The following is a 20,723-nucleotide window of genomic DNA, read 5'->3' on the forward strand; positions in this document are numbered from 1 at the left end:
CCCCCCCCCCCCCACCTCGACAAACCGCCCAGGCAGTCTCCCCCCCCCCCCGGGGGCGCCCCCCCCCAACAATCCAATAGGAATGCAGCATTCTCTTTCTAAGAGTTGGTGTAATTTAATCTCATTCAGTAAAAAAACATGTCTGTGACTCTTTCCCAGTAAGGGATCTCAAAAAATTTGGAAAATATCATTTGAAGTTATGCTCTAACTCTCTATGAGAACTCTTTGGAGAAAGCTAATGAAGGCTTTAGATTTCAGGGGATAAATATAGTCTGAAATGGTCACTCAGGTATATTTGTTAGATTTATTATTTCCTTTAAAGAACTCATGTAGCTGCCTAAGATTTATCAAAGTGATGGATACCGAGAAAATAATCTGTGGTCTTAATTGCTAAGTTCCCAAACCATAAGGAATGATACTCGGATCAGAGGGTAAAATTGCTGCTTTGATCACACGAAACAAACATTATAGAATCTTTACTGCCACACAAATGCATCTCTATGAGGAATGGCTTTTTTTTTTAAACATAATACAAAACAATTACATTGTTTGGGGTTTGTTCAGATAATTAAATGCCCAAGCTAATATTTAACTACAGTAGTGTTGATAGGCACTGTTTACCTAAAGATAATCAGCGGGACCAGAGAGATGACATCTGAGGTGTTTCCCTCGTGAAGTTCTACAATCCTATGAAAATTTTCAAATTTGGGAGAGAAACGGAGTTTTCGTTCCAGCTTAGGAGAAGCTTGTGGTTTTGAAATCAGTATCTGTACCTTCAACTCCGAGCCAGTGAGCTACTAATCTGTACCTACAGCCCGAGTTTCTCCCTTTGGAGGCACAAATACGTAGAACCAACCTGCGTCCGAACACCTCCACCTGGTTCTGCCAAAAACACCTCAGACTAAACACGTCTAAAATGGAGGACGTTGTCATCTGCCCTCAACTTCATCTCTTCGTGTCACTTGCCCTGGTGGATTATGCCACTACCCCTTCAGTCTCCCAGGGCAAAAAATTTTGGAGACGTTTCTATGGCTCTTTACTATTCACATTCAGTCTTTCCAGAAGTTATATAACAAAATGCTGTGTGAGATAGGGATTGACATTGCTTCCCGTGTCTGGAAGTAATCAGTAGGGCGAGGCATTACGGTGAGGACCACGTCTACGTTCTGCCGGTGAGACCCTCAGTTTTCCCCCAGTACAAGAGAAGCTGCTTTGGTGGTCTTTATCAGCCAGAGGCACAAGCACGACCTGGAGGAAGGGGTCCTCACCTTCTGGGGATAGGCAGAGTTTGGAGAATGGTAGCCCTCCCATTCAGGTCTCACTTCTCTCTATAAAGAATATTCACCCTTTCCGTCCCTCTCCTACAAGATGACAGGTGTTGAAACCTTCCCTTTCCATGTCACACTGAGTGGGGACTGGTGAAAAATGCTTGTCTGGAAGTTGTTGAGCCATCAAAATGGTAGAACCTCCAATGGCGTTGGGTGTGAAGAAAGGGGCAGCCAAGACAGGGAGCCCAAAGATGCAGTCCGCGTTCCCACGCAAGGATGTGTGACTCTACATTTCCCTTCTTCAACCGGGGACTGAGGCTCACGTCACACTTCTGGCTCCAGCACCCCACCCCACCATGGGCCAGGGGCATTCCGTGGTTCAGGGGTCCTCCTCAGCAGGAAAACTGTGGGGTGAACAGACCTCCTGCTGGGCGTCTGGGAGGTATGGGAGCCTTAGGGAAGGAGGAATTGGCTCATGGCCAAGCCAGATCTCCCAGGTCAGAGGACTGCAAGGGATGCACCCACAAAACAAATGTACCCACAAAAGAGGACCGACAGGTGGAAGTCTGTGTGCGGACAGCTTTGCCCTGAGACGAAGTAGCCAAGAGAAGGGGGATGATGTGCCTGTCAGGAGCAATTTGTGCAGTTCAGGGAAGCCAGTGCCCCTCCTCCCTCACACTCTGCCATTGGCAGGTCGGGGCTTGAGGGGTATGACGGGAGGGAAAACGCAGGGGTGGTAATGAAAAGAACCCACCAGGAGCCCCTTCCCACAAGTCTTGTCTGTGCTGAGGGAGGAGAATTCTGAAGAGCAGAAAAAGCTTTTTTAAGAGCCCAAGTGACCAAAATATTATGAAATTATACTAAGATGTCATGCAGAGTCTGCTTCTCAGGAGAAAAAGAAAGTCGGTAATTAGAAGCTGCTTGGGAAAGATGAAACTGTCCCATGTTTACATCAGTGTGAGTGGAGACTTCTCAGTCCAATCCGTGCATGAATATCCGAGCTCCTAAATATTTCCTGGATCTACTCTTATCATTCTTGTTCTATGATTGACCTCCACAGGCCAAGGCCTACATAATCGCCTCTGACCCCGGCTGTTACACTACTTCCTTTTTCTTCCTTTCAGGAGGCAATCTTTCCCCAACTTTCTCAGCACTTTTTCCCCCTCTATCCCCTCTAACTTACAGATCTGATTGTCACTCTTCAATAGCTCTCATTTGCAGCAAACCAAGTTTTACTTATTTTGTGTGACACTCAAGGCACTTAATGATCTGACTTCCTGCTTCCCCATCCATCATTATCTGTTGCTCAAAATTTATACAAATGCAAACCTGAACTACTAGGAAGCCCTGAACATTCATTGGCATGTACACATTCCTGTGTACTTGTCCTCTTTGCAAGCTTGGAATACCAGAAAGCTCTGCTGGGTAATTCATCAGTTCTCAAGAATGACCTAAATGCTAACTAGTCATCAGGACTCTCATTTCTTCAGGCTGACTCACATGTCCTTCTCCTGCATTCCCTCTGTACTTTGTATACATCATTACCACCGCTTCATCGACTCACTGCAATTATTTGTCATTGCACAATAGAAAAATCAACTAGACTTGTTTTATAAGGATCCACAAGAGGACTTTCCCTTAGCTCTTAACATTAGGAAAAGATGTGCATCTCTTGAATAATGCATTATAATCTTTGGAAGATTATAATGCCCTCAAGGGCACCTATCAAATACTAGCAGATTAGTTTATTTTCCTTGAATGAATAAACTAATGATAATATGTCTTTTTTGCTTTGGCCACCAGGAAGTTCAAAACTAAATTTATGGCCCATCTTTATCATCCACTTAGGACCTCATGGCATGCGACTGGTATGTTCATCTTAATTTTGGTTTCACCTTAATTTTTTTCACACATTTTTGCTCTTCATTATACATATCACCTCATAGGTTTATTTTTCTTTTTTCACTTCCCATCAGAATGTATACATGCCTCATTTTCCTTCTGAAGGCAAAACAGAGTATAATCATAAATCGTGATTATACATTCATTTATTTAATGAAAGAAGAATGGATGTAAATACGAAACCAATAGAATTCTGGAAGAGTTTAGTAAAAGAGGTCATTGAATTTAGTTTGCTTATAGACATAGTTTGGGAGAAAACAAAGTTTACCAAGTACTTTCTAATTCACTTTCACTGTTACACATGTCTAAACATACATAGTCCAAACCGTAGATGGGATTGTTTCTTTAAAAAGTTGTGGCTGATTTCATCAGACTTTCCACAAAATACATTTCAGTGACAGGCATGAAATGATCAGAAAGATGGTATCATCCTAATTTTACTACACCAGATAGGTTTTTCTATAAGCACATCCATGATGAATATCTGAAATCACAATGAACTTCTATTTTGAATTTCCCCAGTGACATAAAGGAAATGACTGTAACATAGGGGCTGTTCAAGACTCCCTAAGTATGGTTCCTGTTAGGTTATCTGTACCTTCCATTCCTCAGCCCTTAGATAGGAAGATGTTTGTTGACACCACAGGCAGGGAAAGCTTGTGCTTTAGGGAAACACGAACAGATCCAAAGCCATGACTCTTAGTGCTATTTTTATATCTAGCTGTGTGTGTGTGTATCTGTGTATGTGTGTATACAGATGTATGTATATATGTATGTCTATAAAAGTGAAGTACAGACATACAGTGTTACGCTAGTTTCAAGTGTACAACATTTTGATTTGACAACACTATACTACGTTCACCACACACATAGTTGTGGACTATATGTTACTTAAATCCTGATGAAAACGAATGACTGGATTACTATATTACTGAGGTTCCAGTATAAAGAGAAACACACCGGGCATGATTCAACTGGAATGTACTTATGTGTCATCTGAGGAATTTGATGTCATCTCCCATTTAACTTCTCAGCACAAAGGATAATGACACAAATGAGGGGACAGTGAGCTTGGGGACTTCCCCAAGGGCTCCTGTACTGATACACGCTGAAACATCGGGTTGGGGGGTGGGGGGCGTGGGTTGAGAGGTAGTCCGGGATGAAGGAAAAATTATGAGCTAGATATGAATTCGAAGCTCCTGCCAGCCACTAGCCGGATGGCTTTGGGAAACCACTTACCCTCTCTGAGTGTCTGCAAGAGGATGACTGCACCTGCCTCTTGGTGTTGTGAGAAATAGCTAGAACCGTGTGTCACAGAGTGTGGGCTAAATAAGCGTTCAATATGTCAAGGAATAATTAAGTAGTGAAAAGTTCTAGCATGGTTTTTAACGAGGATTAAATGGATTAAGAGAGACTGACTAGCACATAATGAGTACCAATAAATGTTAAGTAATATGTTACTATTTTGTTATTATTATTTGAGCCTCTAAACAATAATTATTTTAAGGTCCCTAAATGAACATAGTGATGATGATGATGATGATGATGATGATGATGATGATTATCACCATTATCATCTTACCAGGTTTGAATCTCAGTTCTTAGCTCCTGCTCCCTTGTTCTCCCTAATAGAAACAAAAACCACCCAGCCCGTCCAGAGCAAAACCATCTCTCCTCAAAGTGAAAGGTGGGAAGAGGCAACTCTTTTCTGCTCTCGTCTCGTGTGAGATACAGACCTGCTTGCATCTCACACGTCACCTGTTCCTTCCTCGATGATTTTTCTAGCGTTCTGTACAGGACTTCACGGAACACTGCCCGTGAACATGGCCGCTTTGCAAATCGTGTCTCCCTAATTGGAGCCAGCAACGCCCCGTGCTCCATTTCTGCCGGCCAACGGCTGTCTCCTCGCTTCAGGAGAGATTTGACGCTGCCATTCCCGATTCACAAACCCGCATGTCACTGCCGCAGACCCGGTTTTGATCTTTAAGGCACCTCTTCCCAAGCTGGTATCCTTGCTTTTAGTGGGGGGGGGGAGCCCTGGTGCCTGCATCAGATATGATTAGCCTGAGGAGAAACATGGATCCTGCCATGACAGACGTGGCTCGTGACATAAGCATGCTGTTTCTCCAGGAGTCTGCTGTAGACACACAGTCTGACAGCGACAGCCCGGCCTGCTGACTGGCAGGACGCATACAGGAAACATTCCGGACAAAGGGCTGGATCTGTTTTGAATTAGGCGAGGGGAAATACAGTAAGATGATTGCCCTCTGATTAAATACCTGAAAACTATTTATCAGTTCAATAAGTTGTCACACCATCTGTCACATAAATGAGACAGTAAAACAGATTCGGCCTCTAACACAGTCTGATGAAATGCAAACTCGATCAGATTATTCCTTTTTAAACTCCCTGTTGTTATTACCCCTGTGGAATGAACTTCCTAGTTTTACTAGTCACTCGTCAAGAACTCAGTTCTTGCTGTGAGACCCTTGTGTTTTTTGCTCTTTCATTTTCTGAAATCTTATTTAGGAAAGCAGGGCTTGAAGACCACACCAAAAATCTGTTGTCTTTCCATTCATTTTAAGACTCAGTGAAACTTGAAATGCCCTCTATTAATAAGAGCTGCCATTTGTTGAGGAATTACTAGGTGCGAACCTAAATGTTTCCTGCGCAGTCTCGTTTAATCCTCACAGAAACCATACCAGATAGGTTCTTTGGTTTTTAAATCCTCATTCCAGGGACCGGAACGCTGTGCCTAAGAAAGATTAAGTAATGTGCTCAGGGTCACAGCAAACTTAAGTGACACCTCTGGCATCTGCCCTCCGGTCTGACGGCAAAGACTGTGGTTTTCATCGCCTACTTTTCACTTGGATCCAATTCACTTAAAATAAAAAGTCATGAGGACCATAAGCCAAATACTGTGCGGATTTCCGAGTGAGAACAGAGCAGATGCAGGTTGGTGGGTGCAATGTATCAGGTATATTCGTCTGAGGAAACAGGGTTTAACTGGTAAAAGTGAAGGGCAGTTTGCCAAGCCAGTAAAATATAACAATAATATAAAATATAACTAAGTAAGATAGAATATAACTAATCAATATAAGATATAACTAGGCAATATAGGATATAACTAACATATAACTAAGTAACATAAAATATAACTATGTAACATGAAATACAACCAAGTAACATGAAATATAACCAAGCATTATAAAATATAACCAAGCAACACAAAATGTAACTAAGCAATATAGAATATAACTAAACAATATAGACTATAACTAAGTAATATAAGATATAATTAAGTAATATAAGACATAACTAAGTAATATAAGATACAACTAAGCAATATAAGGTATAACTAAGTAATCTAGGATATAACTAACATAACTAACAAAATATAACTATGGAACATGAAATATAACCAAGTAACATGAAATATAACCAAGTAATATAAAATATAAGCAATATAAAACACAACTAAGCAATATAGAATATAACTAAGCAATATAGAATATAAGTAATCTAAGACATAACTAAGTAATATAAGATATAACTAAGTAATCTAGAATATAACTAACATATAAGTAACATAAAATATAGCTAAGCAATATAAATGTAAGCAATATAAGCTATAACTTAGACTACAACTAAGCAGTCTAGAATATAACTAAGTAACATACACTATAATGGTGGAAGCCCTATGGGGAAACCCTAGAGGCTGCCACACAAGGGGCTGTAGGTACAGACAGGCTACACCTGGAGGAGGTCATTGGAAAGCAGATTCTCCATTTTCCTCAGATAACTTTTATTCTGATACTTTACCACCTGAACTAGAACATAAGGTACTTTTCCCATCATTCTGAGATATATACACAGCCTCAGCCATTGTGCCAGTGATCAATCTGTTGCTGCTTTTCTCCAAACCCACCCTTCTTTGCCCCGTAATCCCCCTCTCTTTGGCCAGCTGGTGCAGTGCTCTGTGGGGAGCCCCTGGGTGTGGGGCACACTGCAGGAGGAAAGGGAGACTCTTTCCAGGCCGGTGCTGGATCTCTGACTCGAACAGCTCAGCAGCAAGAGGCCAGAAGGCAGGCGGGCAGGCGGCGCCCCTGCCATTGGTGTGACAGGGCTCCCGAGTGCACGCTTTTCCAAACGGTGCGGCCGCTACAGCTATGGGTGTCTTTCCAGCCTGTCTGGGCCCTCCAGGGCGGGTCCTTCTTCACAGCTCCTGCCTGCCTCCTCCTCCTGTGGTTCCTGCCCTGCCTTCACCCTTAAAGCCTAAAGACAACCTCCTCCAGAAATCCTTTCAGGCTCCTAATGAATGGTATTACCTCTGTTCTCTAAGTTTCCATTAGCAATTTATTTAAACTTCTCAAATTGTTCTTAGCCCTTTCTTATATTTTTGGTGTAAAAAATATGGATTGTTTCACACGGCTCAGGGTATGAATAAGACCATACTGTTCACTTCTCACATTAAATGACAACTGTGTTCTAGAAACACAGAACAGGTCTAGACCAGCAAGAAGTCCAGAACCCTATTGTTGATGCAGCTTACTTGCCAACCTAGAACATCCAGGAAAATGAGCCCAGAAAATAGGTCCCAAGTGTTCCCTCCTCAAGAGGGGACAAGTGAATGCTTACCCTTTACACAGAGTAAGTAAGCAAAGGCTCACCCACCAGCAAAACCGGGGCATCAGCAAGACGAAGAAGGTTCATGTTTTTCTTTCTTTTTTCATCTGAAAATATAGAAAGAGGGTATTTGATTTTAGCACACACAGAGTTTTACATTTTACAGCTTAGTGTTGACTTTGATTTACATATAGGGGAAGTAGGTGGGGGTTTCCTAAACTTTGCAGAGCTCTGGACCCCTGAACGCCTGACTGGGAAGAACTCTGGCATCATAGTCTGCCCCTGACACCAGCTGCCGGTCCAGCATCACTGCTGAGCTGTTGGGGTCTTCCCGTCTCTGCCCATCACTATTGCTTCACGGTGAATCCCTGCCTTGGCCAGCCTGGTCTTTGGAAGGAGGGCGGCTTTGAGCATGACTTCATTGCCCCATTACCAGCTTGGTTATGACTCACCTTCTGTTCAGATTCCTGAGGCCTGAGCCCTAACGTCAGTCCATCTGGGTACCCACACAGCCATCTTCCTCTGAGGCCTTTCTGCATCAGAGCCTCTGAATTCAAGTGGGGTCCAACACCTACCCCCACACGGCAAACTATATCTCCCTTGCCCTGAAAGATCATCCGACACAGAGGGTTCCTTCCACACTCCAATGATTCATTTGCAAAGCTCGATGGTCATTAGGAAGGACTGAAAGACAGCCCAGCCTTCTTCTAGGAGAATGAGTCACTGCCCCTTTCCTTCCAATAAAGTCATTCTTTCCAAGGGTGGCTGTAGAACTTCTTGCAGCAGTAACAACACCCAGACACACACACACACACACACACACACACACACACACACACACACACAGAGTTCCTGAACGGTCACTGCAGTATTGTTTATGACATTACCTTACCTTTTCTATTAGATTCAAAATCCTGAATATGAGCTCAGCACCTAATTTATTTCCGTCCTTCCTGCAATATACAAACTAATATTTTTGTATGTGGTAAGTGAAGAAAGCATTTGTTGAATGAGATAGTGAATGAACTACATTATTCTTAATTCTGAGAAATTAGGTTGATTAGCATAAATCACATAATTAACATTCTCATTTTAAAATAATATATCATTGAGAGTAACAGAAGAGTGACACAGAAATTGCTTACCTTAATTAGAGACAAGCTATAATAATCAATCATTCAAAAAACATTTATTAGGCACCTACTATGTTCTCTGGAAATACGTTCGTTTCTAGGGACATAAAAGTAAATAACATGCCAGTTCTCAAGGAGCCCGATGTCTAAGGGGCGAAGCCAGCACATACACAGATATTTGCCTTTCAATGTATCGAGGTCAATAAAGGTGAATAGAAAGTACTAGAAGGGCAGAGAACACACAGTTATGTGGCAGCCTGGAATCCCCCCAATATAACACTCTGTGTACTCTAGGGTAGGGTAATTACCACCTAAATAATTGCCCTCCCTAACAGACCGTGAGCAGGGCGAGGTTAGTGGCTCTGTTTGCTACGTTCACTGCAATCTCCAAGTAGCTGGCAGAGACTGGCACATATTAGGCACTCAGTAATCTTTTGAATGAATGAATGAATGAATGAATGATGATAATACTATTACTACCACTGCTACCCTTGCTCCTAGCTGGGGGAGATCAAGGGAGTATAGGATTTTGCTTTAGGAGATGGGACTCTGGTATTGCACAGACTTAATTTGAATCCTGGCTTTGCTACTTCCTCATCAGGTGGCCTAAGGTATGGTTTTTCTATGCCTTGTAAAATGAAAGCTATGTAAACCATAGCTTTATTGTGAGGATTAAATAAATACAGTCACTTAGCACACTGCCTACTAATAGTAATCGCAGTAACATAATTACGATTTTTATTAATATAACTATTTCCTGTATTTTGTTTTTTGTTACTTAAAACAAAAGCAAAGGAAAATAAGTGGCAATATTTCTTCTCAATGTAAATATGATAATAGTGCTTCATGTTTGTTGACAGTAAGGGAAAAGGAATCCCCGAACCCTCCCTTAGAATGCGAATAATAAGTCCTGATATACCAGTAATTTTCACAATGTGAGATTCAAAGTCTATGTCCTTAATCAAAACTTCTGTATAAGTTGATGGTAACAAACAATTGACAGAGCACTGGTTTCAAAGACTAACATGATTTTCATTTCATATTGGAAACCTTAAAAAATGTGAATATCCTTTGTCCTGACAATTTTTCTTTGAGAGGTTTATCCCGAGAATCAATCACAGGATGGATATATGCAATGATTTCAATACAAGTTTGCTTATGTCAATGATATTCAAAGTAAAATTAGCAATCTAAATATCCAATAATGAGAAGTGGTTACTATAATACCGTTAAAAATGATGGCATCAAGAATGTGACATGAAATGGTGCTTAATATATTAATCAAGCAGGCTTAAAACTGTACATTTGGTAAATGCATACATGTGAATGTGTCAATGTTTATAAATATCCATGTCTTTATATATGTGTATGTATATTATATACATTATATGTTTGTATATGTTATATATACATATTGTATATACATGTATATAAATATTATATACATATTGTGTATGTTATATACAAACATATATAACAAAGAATGCAATCAAAATATTATTAGTTGATATTTAATAAGGATAAAGCCATTTTCTGGTGTCCTTTTCATGATTAACTTATATATATTTGTTGGTGAACAGCAATTAAAAAAAATAACATGGTACTTCTTTCAATTTTATGACTCCAAAGAATTAAAGGCTTTATTTAGAGGCTTCAAAATAATTTTTTCCTCAAAAGTGCCTTTTTAAAAAAGCTTAATTAAGTGAACAATGAGCCCAAAAGTGATGACCAATACACTTGTATCCATTAGTGTAAACATCTGTAAGAGTATAATAGTTATTAAGCAAGTTGTTTTAATTCTAAATGCTTTACAATTGAAATTTATATAAAAAGAGCTGATTTGGTAATTCTGCATTTTTATTAAAAGAGTCAACTCCAATCTTGCTTGTTAAAATATTTCTTTTAGAATATAAAGATTTTTAAGTTAAAAGGCATCTATGACTGTATTGTAGCTCCATTCAGTTTTCAAATAGGCATCTATGGTAGGAAGAATCATGCTCACCACCAAATGTCCACACCCTAATTTCCAGAATAAGTGCCCATGTTACCTTACGTGGCAAAGGGAATGAAGATTGTATATGGAACTAAGTTGCTAATCAGCCGAACTTACACAGGCAGATCCCTCTGGATCATCGGGAGGCAGAGGGTCCAATGTAATCACAAGGGTCCTTCTAAGCAGAAGAGACAGAAAAGTCAGGGAGGTGCCCTACAAGAAGGACTTTGCCCCTGTTGGCTGGCTCTGGGGTGGGAGGAAGGGGCCCCGAGCCAAGGAACATGGGCAACCTCTAGAGGCTGGAAAAGTCAAGGAAACAGATTCCTCTGGAGCGCCCAGAAGGAACGTGGTCCTGCCCACACCCCTGCTTTTAGCCCAGTGAGACCTACAGAGCTATAAGATAATACATATGTGTGTGTTAAGCTGCTAGGTTTGTGGTAACCTGTTACAGCAGTAATAGAAAACTAACGCAGCATCTCAGAATTAACGAAGCTAAAATCACATCTGGGACCTTTCTCTCACGCCTGCTGCTCTTCTAGCCTCGGTCACTTAGGAAGTGCTCCTGCAGTCAGTCCTCCAGCCGCCGAAGCTGTGAATCTTGGAGCCACCCTCGCGTTCTTCCTTCTTCTCACATCCCCTCTGCAGGAATTCTGGTCCCATCGGCCTTCTAAAAATATCCACAATTGAAACACTTCACCTTTTCCAACTCTTCTGCATTTGTTAGAACCGTGGTTTCCTCACAGACTGCAAGAACGCTTTCTGGTCTCCCTGCCCCCAGCCCTGCCCCATCGTTCCTTGTGCTGCAGTCCAGTCAGAATGATCTCTTCGTGCATGTAAGTCACCGTGGGCTGCTCAGCAGATTTTTCCCCTGGCTTTCCGCCTTAATGAACTGGAGCAGTCTCCACCATGGCTTACCAGACCCTGTGTGACACGGCTCCAGAATCCCACCCTTCAGCACGCACTCCCCTGTCACTCTGTGCCAGCACATTGTCTTCTTTACCCTTTCTAGAACTCTCCAAGCACTCTCCCTTTGAAGTACTTTCCCTTGCTGGTGGTGCAACACTCTACCCAGATGCCCAGCCTCGTGGCCGTTTCCATTGTTTCCTTCTGATTTTCCCGGACACCCCATGTGAGGTAGCCCACCTCCTTCCCCTAGCACCCAGTGTCCCTTTATCCTATTTTATGTTTTCTTGGTACTTGCTACCACCTTACCTATGATACTGTTTATGTCCCCCTTTGAATGTTACTGAAAGTAGAGATGTGATTCCCCCCCCCTTTTTTTGCAGTGTTCTCTACTATACCTTCCTTATCCAAATTGGGGTCTGAGCCACAGAGATGCTCAGTAGATACTTGCTGACGGTCTTCAGTCAGCTTGCTTGGTGAAACTCACAGCCATTCGTTTGGCACGCTAGACTAATGGATTCTTTCCATCCAGGGAAGGGAATCATGGCGATCATAGGAGACATTTAAAATCTCGGGGCGCCTGGGTGGCGCAGTCGGTTAAGCGTCTGGCTTCAGCCAGGTCACGATCTCGCGGTCCGTGAGTTCAAGCCCCGCGTCAGGCTCTGGGCTGATGGCTCAGAGCCTGGAGCCTGTTTCCGATTCTATGTCTCCCTCTCTCTGCCCCTCCCCTGTTCATGCTCTGTCTCTCTCTGTCCCAAAAATAAATAAACGTTGAAAAAAAATTTTTTTTAAATCTAACCACAAAAAGGAGGCAAAGGTTCAAATTATGTCAGAGCCTGGACTCTGGGATCAGACTGTCTGGAGTCAAAGCCTGCCTAATGCTGCCATAAACTGTGTTCTCTTGGGCAGGTCACTTAACTACCCCTGTGCCTCCATTTCTCATCTATAAAATAAGAATAATAGTAGCAGCCTGCCTCATAATGTTGCTATGAGTATTAAATGACCTGGAATTTGTATAATGCCCAGAATGGTGTCTGACATGTGTTTAAGTTCTATATGATAGGTTTGCAAACAAATAAACCCTCTTATTCCATATAAGTACATATGGAATAATATATACAATATAATATGTGTAAATGTGTGTGTGTGTGTGTGTGTATATATATATAAAGAGTACACACACACACACACACATACATTTGAGAACAGAGAGAAAGTAAACTTCCTGGATGCTTTTTTAAAGTATAACATTGAAACTAAATCTGACAAAAATACATACTGAAGATCAAACTATAGAATAACTGCACTTTTGAAAATATATGTAAAAATCACATAGATAAAATATTAACAAAGAGTTTAGCATTGTATTTAAGGTACGTTACACAATAGTGAAGTACGATTCAAACTGGGAAAGCAAGAATGATTCAATAGTATGGAATATAGGAGAAAAAATGTCTTAATCAACAATGAGAGGCGCATTTGACAAAACTTGATTTCCAACCTTAAACGATGGGGAAAAAAACATTCAACAGTTTCTAATTACCTTTTCTTCCAGATTTCCTGGCACATATGCCACACTTTATTCTCAAAACCAGGCTAGAAATAGGGAAGTGTCAGATGGAAACCTTCATTTAACATGATAAAAATAAAATAATATTTCTGTTAATTTTAAATAAGCAATATTCAACTAGCACTATTACACAATACTAGAAATAAACTGTACTATTTATCTTGATGAAAGAACCTAGCCAAATTTCTGGGTTTTCCAACTCAGACGTGAAAGCAAAATTCACTTTAAATCTATAGTAAATATTATCATTACTGTGTAGGAATAACGGTAGTTTTGACCCAAATTATATTGAAATGCCTAGGATAAGGATTTGGAATACAATATAATAATCCAGTTAATTCTTTTGGGTTGTTTTTTTTTTTTTTTTTGATTCATCCTTGCTATGGAAGAGGTCTTAGTCATGGTTGAAGACTAAGTTCAACTTAATTTTGCTGTGACAACTGAAAATCACTCAGCATTATTATCTTTAACTATTTTAATGAAGTACATTTTCCCAAACTACAGAAGTAGCACATGATCCTCTGGAACAATTTAACAAGAAAGGAAATGTTGATAAACTGCCCTGATTTCACCCTCCATTTCTGCCTTACGGCCATTCTCCTTGCCGACTGCCTACCCCACGTGCATTCCCGCTGACCCGTCTCCGACGGGACACTGATTTTATGTGGCTCCACACTGCCCCTTCATGTAGTCTACCTGCCCAAGAGAAAACCAGCCCCTGGAGTCTATGGAAGGGGTTCCAAACATGCAGTCTCAGGATCCTCTGTACATGCCTCAAATTAATGCATTTCCAAAGAGTTTTTGTTCATCTGGGTCATATCTGTTGATAATTACCATTTTAGAAACTAAAACAGAAATGAAGAAATACATATTTGTTAACCCTTTTAAAAGAGCAATGATAAACCCATTATATGTTAACAAAAATAATTCATTTTTATGAAAAATGGGTCTCAGGGGCCCCTAGAGGTCCCCTAACTGCACTTTGAAAATCGCTGGTCTAAGGTAATTTATCTATGTACTGACTGAAGAGCTTAAAAACACAATCAGCATTTGGCATTCCCAGAGGATTTGGATCATTATGGCGACATTACCCAACTCAAGCCAGTGAATCTCGGGAAGGACTTCACTTAGGGCTTCTGAGAAATTGGTTTTTCCTTTCAGGTAAAGTCAGCAGAAAATGCCAACTCTCTCCTCCCTTGCGTGTTGTGACATATGAAGTTGGCCATAGACCCCAGTCTCCCTGGGAGCATCCTGTTGTCCGGCAATGACTATTCATAGCAACATCTTTCACTCTCCAAACTTCCCCTGTTTAAGTGATGAAGTTAGACAGTCACATAGGCATGTGGACAGGAGACAAAGAATTACAAAAGCAGTGCCCAAAACTTTCAAAGAGAGCAGCCAAAGAAATCAGAGAACAGAGCCGGAGAGATACTGACCTCCAAAATCACCCCAGCACTACCAGGTTTCTAGAATAGATTTCTATTCCATTCTCTTTTCTCGGGTTCAGGATAAATTTGAATTGAGATCTCTAGCACTTGCAGCTGAAGACAACCTAACTACGTGTTTCCACCTATGTGAGAGGGGATGGTAGTTTGGTGTGGATCCTTCCACCATTCTCCATGGTCATGTAAACATGCACTGACATGTTTCACATGATAGGTTTGGTGTTGCAGTTTGTTTTTGTAAGAAGGGAATTACTATACGTATATTGCAAAAAATAATTTAATACATTATGGAGAAAGAACCCTCTGAGTCTGTAGATACATATCTGACATCTTTTTCACAGTTCTATAATATTTCATGATAGAAATGCACCACCATTTTTTCCCCGTTCTTGGTCATATAGGTTATTTCCAGATTTTGCCACTTTTAATAATATTTAAATGAGGATTTTATTTACATATTCTTTGCACTGTTGCTTTTATTATGATAAAAGAGATTCCTGCATCTGGGGCTCTGTGATCAAAGGGTATATGAGGATTATTATTCTTATAGGTAATGGAAACCCTTTAAGATGGAGAAGCTATGTAATAAAGACCCCCAAGCCATACCAGAAGGAGCAGTGACCTAAAATTAGTATACTTCTTCCTTTTGAGGGTAAAGTTGAGGAAGGAAAGAGGTTTGGGATCTCTTTAATTGCCACCCCCAATTTGCCCTGATGTTTTGGGACAGAATGTGGATGGGGACCAAAGAGGGATACAGCCCCTTCATTTTGGGAATGTTTTTTTCTCTCCCTTGGCATGTTGAAGAAATCACACAATTGATCAGTATCTATATGAAATATAAACTACTCAATTAGATACATATCACATTTTATTTAAAATTATAAAGGACATTTTTGGGGGGCACCTGGGTGGCTCAGTTGGTTGAGCATGTGACTCGATTTTGACTCAGGTCATGATCCCAGGGTCGTGGGATCGAGCCCTGTGTTGGACTCTGAGTTGAGCGTGGAGCCTGCTTAAGATTCTCTGTCTTCCCCTCTGCCCCTCTCCCCCACTTGCACTCTCTCTCTAAAATAAAAAAATAAAAATAAATAAATAAAATAAAATGCCAATGGGCATTTTTTCAGCATCTAGAAACGTGATTTTACAAATCAAGAAGTATGTAAAAGATTAAACTCTTGAAAACTGTTTTCCTTAATTATGAGACATATAAGAAGATGTAAGTTTAATAGTGCCTCATTCAAGGCACAAAACTAATTTCTTTTAAGATTCTGGCATTGTCAACCCAAATAACCATACACAAATGAGTGGAAGAAAGTCATGAACTGAATATTAGATTGTTGTCCTATTAGTATTCATGCAAAAAAAAAAATACTGTGTCCTGGATTTTATAGCAATGTCCACTTTATAAAGGAAATGGTTTTTATTTTTTAATGTTTATTTATTTTTGAGAGAGAGCAAGAGAGTGGGAGCAGGGGAGGGGCAGAGAGAGAGGGAGACACAGAGTCCGAAGCTGGCTCTGCACTGACAGCAGAGAGCCCGACACAGGGCTTAAACTCACAAACCACAAGATCATGACCTGAGCCAAAGTCAGATGCTTAACCAACAGAACCACCCAGGTGCCCCTAAAAGAAATGGTTTTATATCTCTCTCTAATCCCTTTTTTTGCCTCTTCAGTACAGAGTAAAGTTTGTAGAAAGCAGGCAGAAGAAAGTGGAAAGAGAGGTTATACCTATAATAAACACTCACCAATTTCTTTCCTTATTTTCTAATTAAAGGGTTTAAGTGGTTCACCCAATCACCAATTCATTCATTGCTCACAGAGTTCACACTCTTCAGAGTTTCCAGTCTATAGATTTTGGGGAATATAAACACACAGGGCAATTATTATCTTAAGTAGCCTTTCTTTTCTTTTTTTTTTTTTTTAATTTTTTTTCAACGTTTATTTATTTTTGGGACAGAGAGAGACAGAGCATGAACGGGGGAGGAGCAGAGAGAGAGGGAGACACAGAATCGGAAACAGGCTCCAGGCTCTGAGCCATCAGCCCAGAGCCCGACGCGGGGCTCGAACTCACGGACCGCGAGATCGTGACCTGGCTGAAGTCGGACGCTCAACCGACTGCGCCACCCAGGCGCCCCAAGTAGCCTTTCTTTAAAAATTGAGGTATCATTGACATATAATATTCGTTCCGTGTGTACAACATAATGATTTAATATGTTTATATATTGCAAAATGATCATTGCAATAAATGTACTTAACCTTTATCACCGTATAGTTACCATTTTTCTCTCCTGATGAGGAGGGCTTTTAAGAACTGTTGTCTTTTAAGTACAAAATATACCTTTTAAGTATGCAGTGTAGACAATGCACCTTAAGAACACAATACAGTATTATTAACTATAGTCTCCATGCTATATATTACATCCCCAGGACTTATTCGTGTTATCACTAGAGGGTTATAACTTGACCAGCTCCACCCATGTGGCCCATTCCCACCCCTTACCTCTCTGCTCTTTGTATCTAATTTTTGATTCCACATCTAACACAGTGCAGTTATTAAAACTGGCCCATGCCTTTGAAAGGATAATTTTATGCTAGAATATTTCTGTATATTAAATATTAAATGTTTTGTGCTTACAACTACTTATATACATGTGAATTATGTAAACTTGATATGATATTAAAAATATAAACAGTGGAATGTCTCTCTACCATTTCCTCTTTCCCAAAACCACCACTTTCGTTACATGTTCTTTCAGAGATAGACAAGAATATGTATTACTGCTTTTTTCACAAATTATAGTCTACTGCCGAAAGCATCATGCTTTCTCATGCTTAACACTGTGTCATAGAGTTCTAGTACAGTTCCAATCTATATGTACATATGCTCTATATTTATTTATCTTAGTATCTCTTAACATTTTAATTCCAGTATAGTTAACATACAGTGTTATATTGGTTTCAGGTGGACAATATAGTGATTCAACACTTCCATGCATCACACGGTGCTCACCACATCAGGTGCACTCCTTCATCCCCATCACCTATTTCACCCATCCCCCCACTCACCTCCCTTCTGGTGACCATCAGTGTGTTCTTAACAGTTAAGAGTTTGTTTTTTGGCTTTCCCCTCTCTCTCTCTCTCTCTCTCTCTCTCTCTCTCTCTCTCTCTTTCATTTGCTCATCTGTTTTATTTCTTAAACTTCACGTATGAGTGAAATTATGTGGTACTTGTCTTTCTCTGATGACTTGTTTCACTTAGCATGATACCCTCTAGGTCCATCCATGTAGTTGCAAATGGCAAGATTTCACTCTTTCTTATGGATGAGTAATATTCCACTGTGTATATATACCTCTTCTCTATCCATTCATCTATGGATGCACACTTGGGTTGCTTCCATATTTGGCTTTTGTAAATTATGCGCAAAGAAACACAAGAAAGTATATACCTGTGTGAATTAGTATTTTTATATTCTTTGGGTAAATGCCCAGTAGTGGAATTACTAGATCAATAGGCAATTCTATTTTTAATTTTTTGAGGAAACTCCATACTGTTTTCCAGAATGGCGGCACATACCAGTTTGCATTTTCCTACCAACAGTGCAGGGGTTCCTTTTTGAACACATCCTCACCAATACTTGTTGTTTCTTATGTTTTTGACTTTAGCTATTCTGACAGATGTGAGGTGGTATCTCATTGTAGTTTGATTTGCACTTCCCCGATCATCAGTGATATTGAGCATCTTTTCATGTGTGTTGGCCATCTGGATGTCGTCTTTGGAAAAATGCCTGTTCATGTCTTCTGCCCATTTGAAATCGAGTTATTCATTTTTGGGGGGTGTTGGGTTGTATAAGTTCTTTATACATTTGGATATTAACCCTTTGTTGGGTATGTCCTTTGCAAGTATCTTCTCCCACTCAGTAGGTTGTCTTTTAGTTTGGGTGACTGTTTCCTTCCCTGTGCTGAAGGTTTTATTTGGATGAAGTCCCAATAGTTTATTTTTGCTTCTATTTCCCTTGCCTCAGGAGACAGAACTAGGAAAACGCTGCTATGGCCAGTTTTGGAAACATTACAGCCTGTGCTCTCTTCTGGGATTTTTATGGTTTCAGGTCTCACATTTAGGTCCTTAATCCATTTTGAATTTATTTTTGTATATGATGTAATAAAGTGATCCAGATTCATTCTTTTGCAGGTAGTTGACCAGTTTTCCTATTTTTTATTTTCAGTTTTGTTGAAGAGACTGTCTTTTTCCTATTGGATATTCTTCCTGCTTTGTCAAAGACTAATTGACCATATAATCATGGGTTTATTTCTGGGTTTTCTATGCTGTTCCATTGATCTATGTGTCTGTTTTGGTGCCAGTACCATACTGTCTTGAGCACTACAGCTTTGTAATATAACTTCAAGTCCAGAATTACGATAACTCCAGCTTTGATCTTCTTTTTCAAGATTGCTTAGCTAATCTTTTGTGGTTCCATACAAATTTGAGGGTTGTTCCAGCTCTGTGAAAAATGCTATTTTGATAGGGATTACATTAATTGTGTAGATTGCTTTGGGTAGTATTGACATTTTAACAATATTTGTTCTTCCAGTCCATGAGCATGGAATGTCTTTCCATTTCTTTGTGTCATCTTCAGTTTCTTCCAACAGTGTTTTATAGTTGTCAGAGTACAGGTCTTTAACCTCTTTGGTTAGGTTTATTCCTAGGTATTTTATTGTTTTGGTGCAACTGTAAATGGGATTGTTTTCTGAATTTCCACTTCTGCTGCTTTATTATTAGTGCATAGAAGTGCAAGAGATTTCTGCACATTGGTTTGGCATCCTGAAACTTTACCGAATTTATTTATCCGTTCTAGATTTTGGTGGAGTCTTTAGAGTTTCCTATATAGAGTGTCATGTCATCTGCAAATAGAGTTTTATTTCTTCCTTACCAGTTTGGATGGCTTTAACTTCTTTTTATTGTCTGCTTGCTGTGGCTAAGACTTCCAGTACTATGCTGAATAGAAGTGCTGAGAGTAGACATCCCTGTCATTTTCCTGACCTTAGAGGGAAAGCTCTCAGTTTTTCTTCATTGAGTATGATGTTAACTGTGGGTTTTTCATATATGGTCTTTATTCTGTTGAGGTATATTCCCTCTGAACCTACTTTATTGAGGGTTTTTATCATGAGTGGATGTTGTGCTCCATCAAATGTTTCTTCTGAGTCTACTGAAGTGAGCATATGGTTTTTATCCTTTCTCTTTATTGATGTGATATATCACATCGGTTGATTTGCAAATATTGAACCACCCTTGCAGCCCAAGAGTAAATCCCACTTGATCGTGGTGGATGGTTTTTTTTTTTAATTTTTTAATTTTTAATTCACATATTGTTGGATTCTGTTTGCTAGTATTTTGTTGAATCTATGTTCATCAAAGATACTGGCCTGTAGTTCTCTCCCTCTCGCTCCCTTTTTTTTTTTTTTTTTTTTTTTTTTGTTTGTTTGTTTGTTTTGTGGTGTCTTTATCTGGTTTTGGCATCAGGGTAATGCTGGCCTCATAAAACTGGGAAATTTTCCTTCCACTTACATTTTTTGGAATAATTGAGCATAGTGCTTTTAAATAAGCTGTATACACTCTATTTAACCATTCTCTTGTTATATATCTACATTGTTTTTCTATTTTTATAAATAAGTCTGCAAGAAATATCTTTGCACATGTCTTATGCATTTGTGGGAAAATTCCTAGATGTCAAAGGCTTTCTCAATTTTACATTTTGACAGTATTGCAAAATAGCCTCCATTGAGAGGGAACCAGTTCCACTAATCGTGTGTGGGTTGTCTGCAAGCCACAAAACATTTTAAATCTTTTGACTGCAAATCTGATTTTAAAAAACACTATCTAAGTT

General features: G+C 39.9%; 2 long non-coding RNA genes across 3 annotated transcripts in view; one reads left to right on the plus strand and one right to left on the minus strand.

Annotated features, from left to right (window-relative positions):
* LOC121016553 (uncharacterized) overlaps nucleotides 1–20,723 on the plus strand; it is a 63,583-nt gene that overhangs the window by 7,890 nt on the left and 34,970 nt on the right. The window lies entirely within an intron of this gene.
* LOC121016554 (uncharacterized) lies at nucleotides 3,195–8,628 on the minus strand. The gene is made up of 3 exons (XR_005784351.1): nucleotides 8,249–8,628; nucleotides 7,809–7,903; nucleotides 3,195–5,392 (listed from the first exon to the last, which is right to left on the minus strand). It is a non-coding gene; the product is annotated as an uncharacterized LOC121016554 (long non-coding RNA).

The sequence above is a fragment of the Herpailurus yagouaroundi genome, unplaced genomic scaffold, assembly GCF_014898765.1.
Source record: "Herpailurus yagouaroundi ecotype Mexico unplaced genomic scaffold, PumYag 211, whole genome shotgun sequence".
In the NCBI taxonomy this organism is placed as follows: Eukaryota; Metazoa; Chordata; class Mammalia; order Carnivora; family Felidae; genus Herpailurus; species Herpailurus yagouaroundi.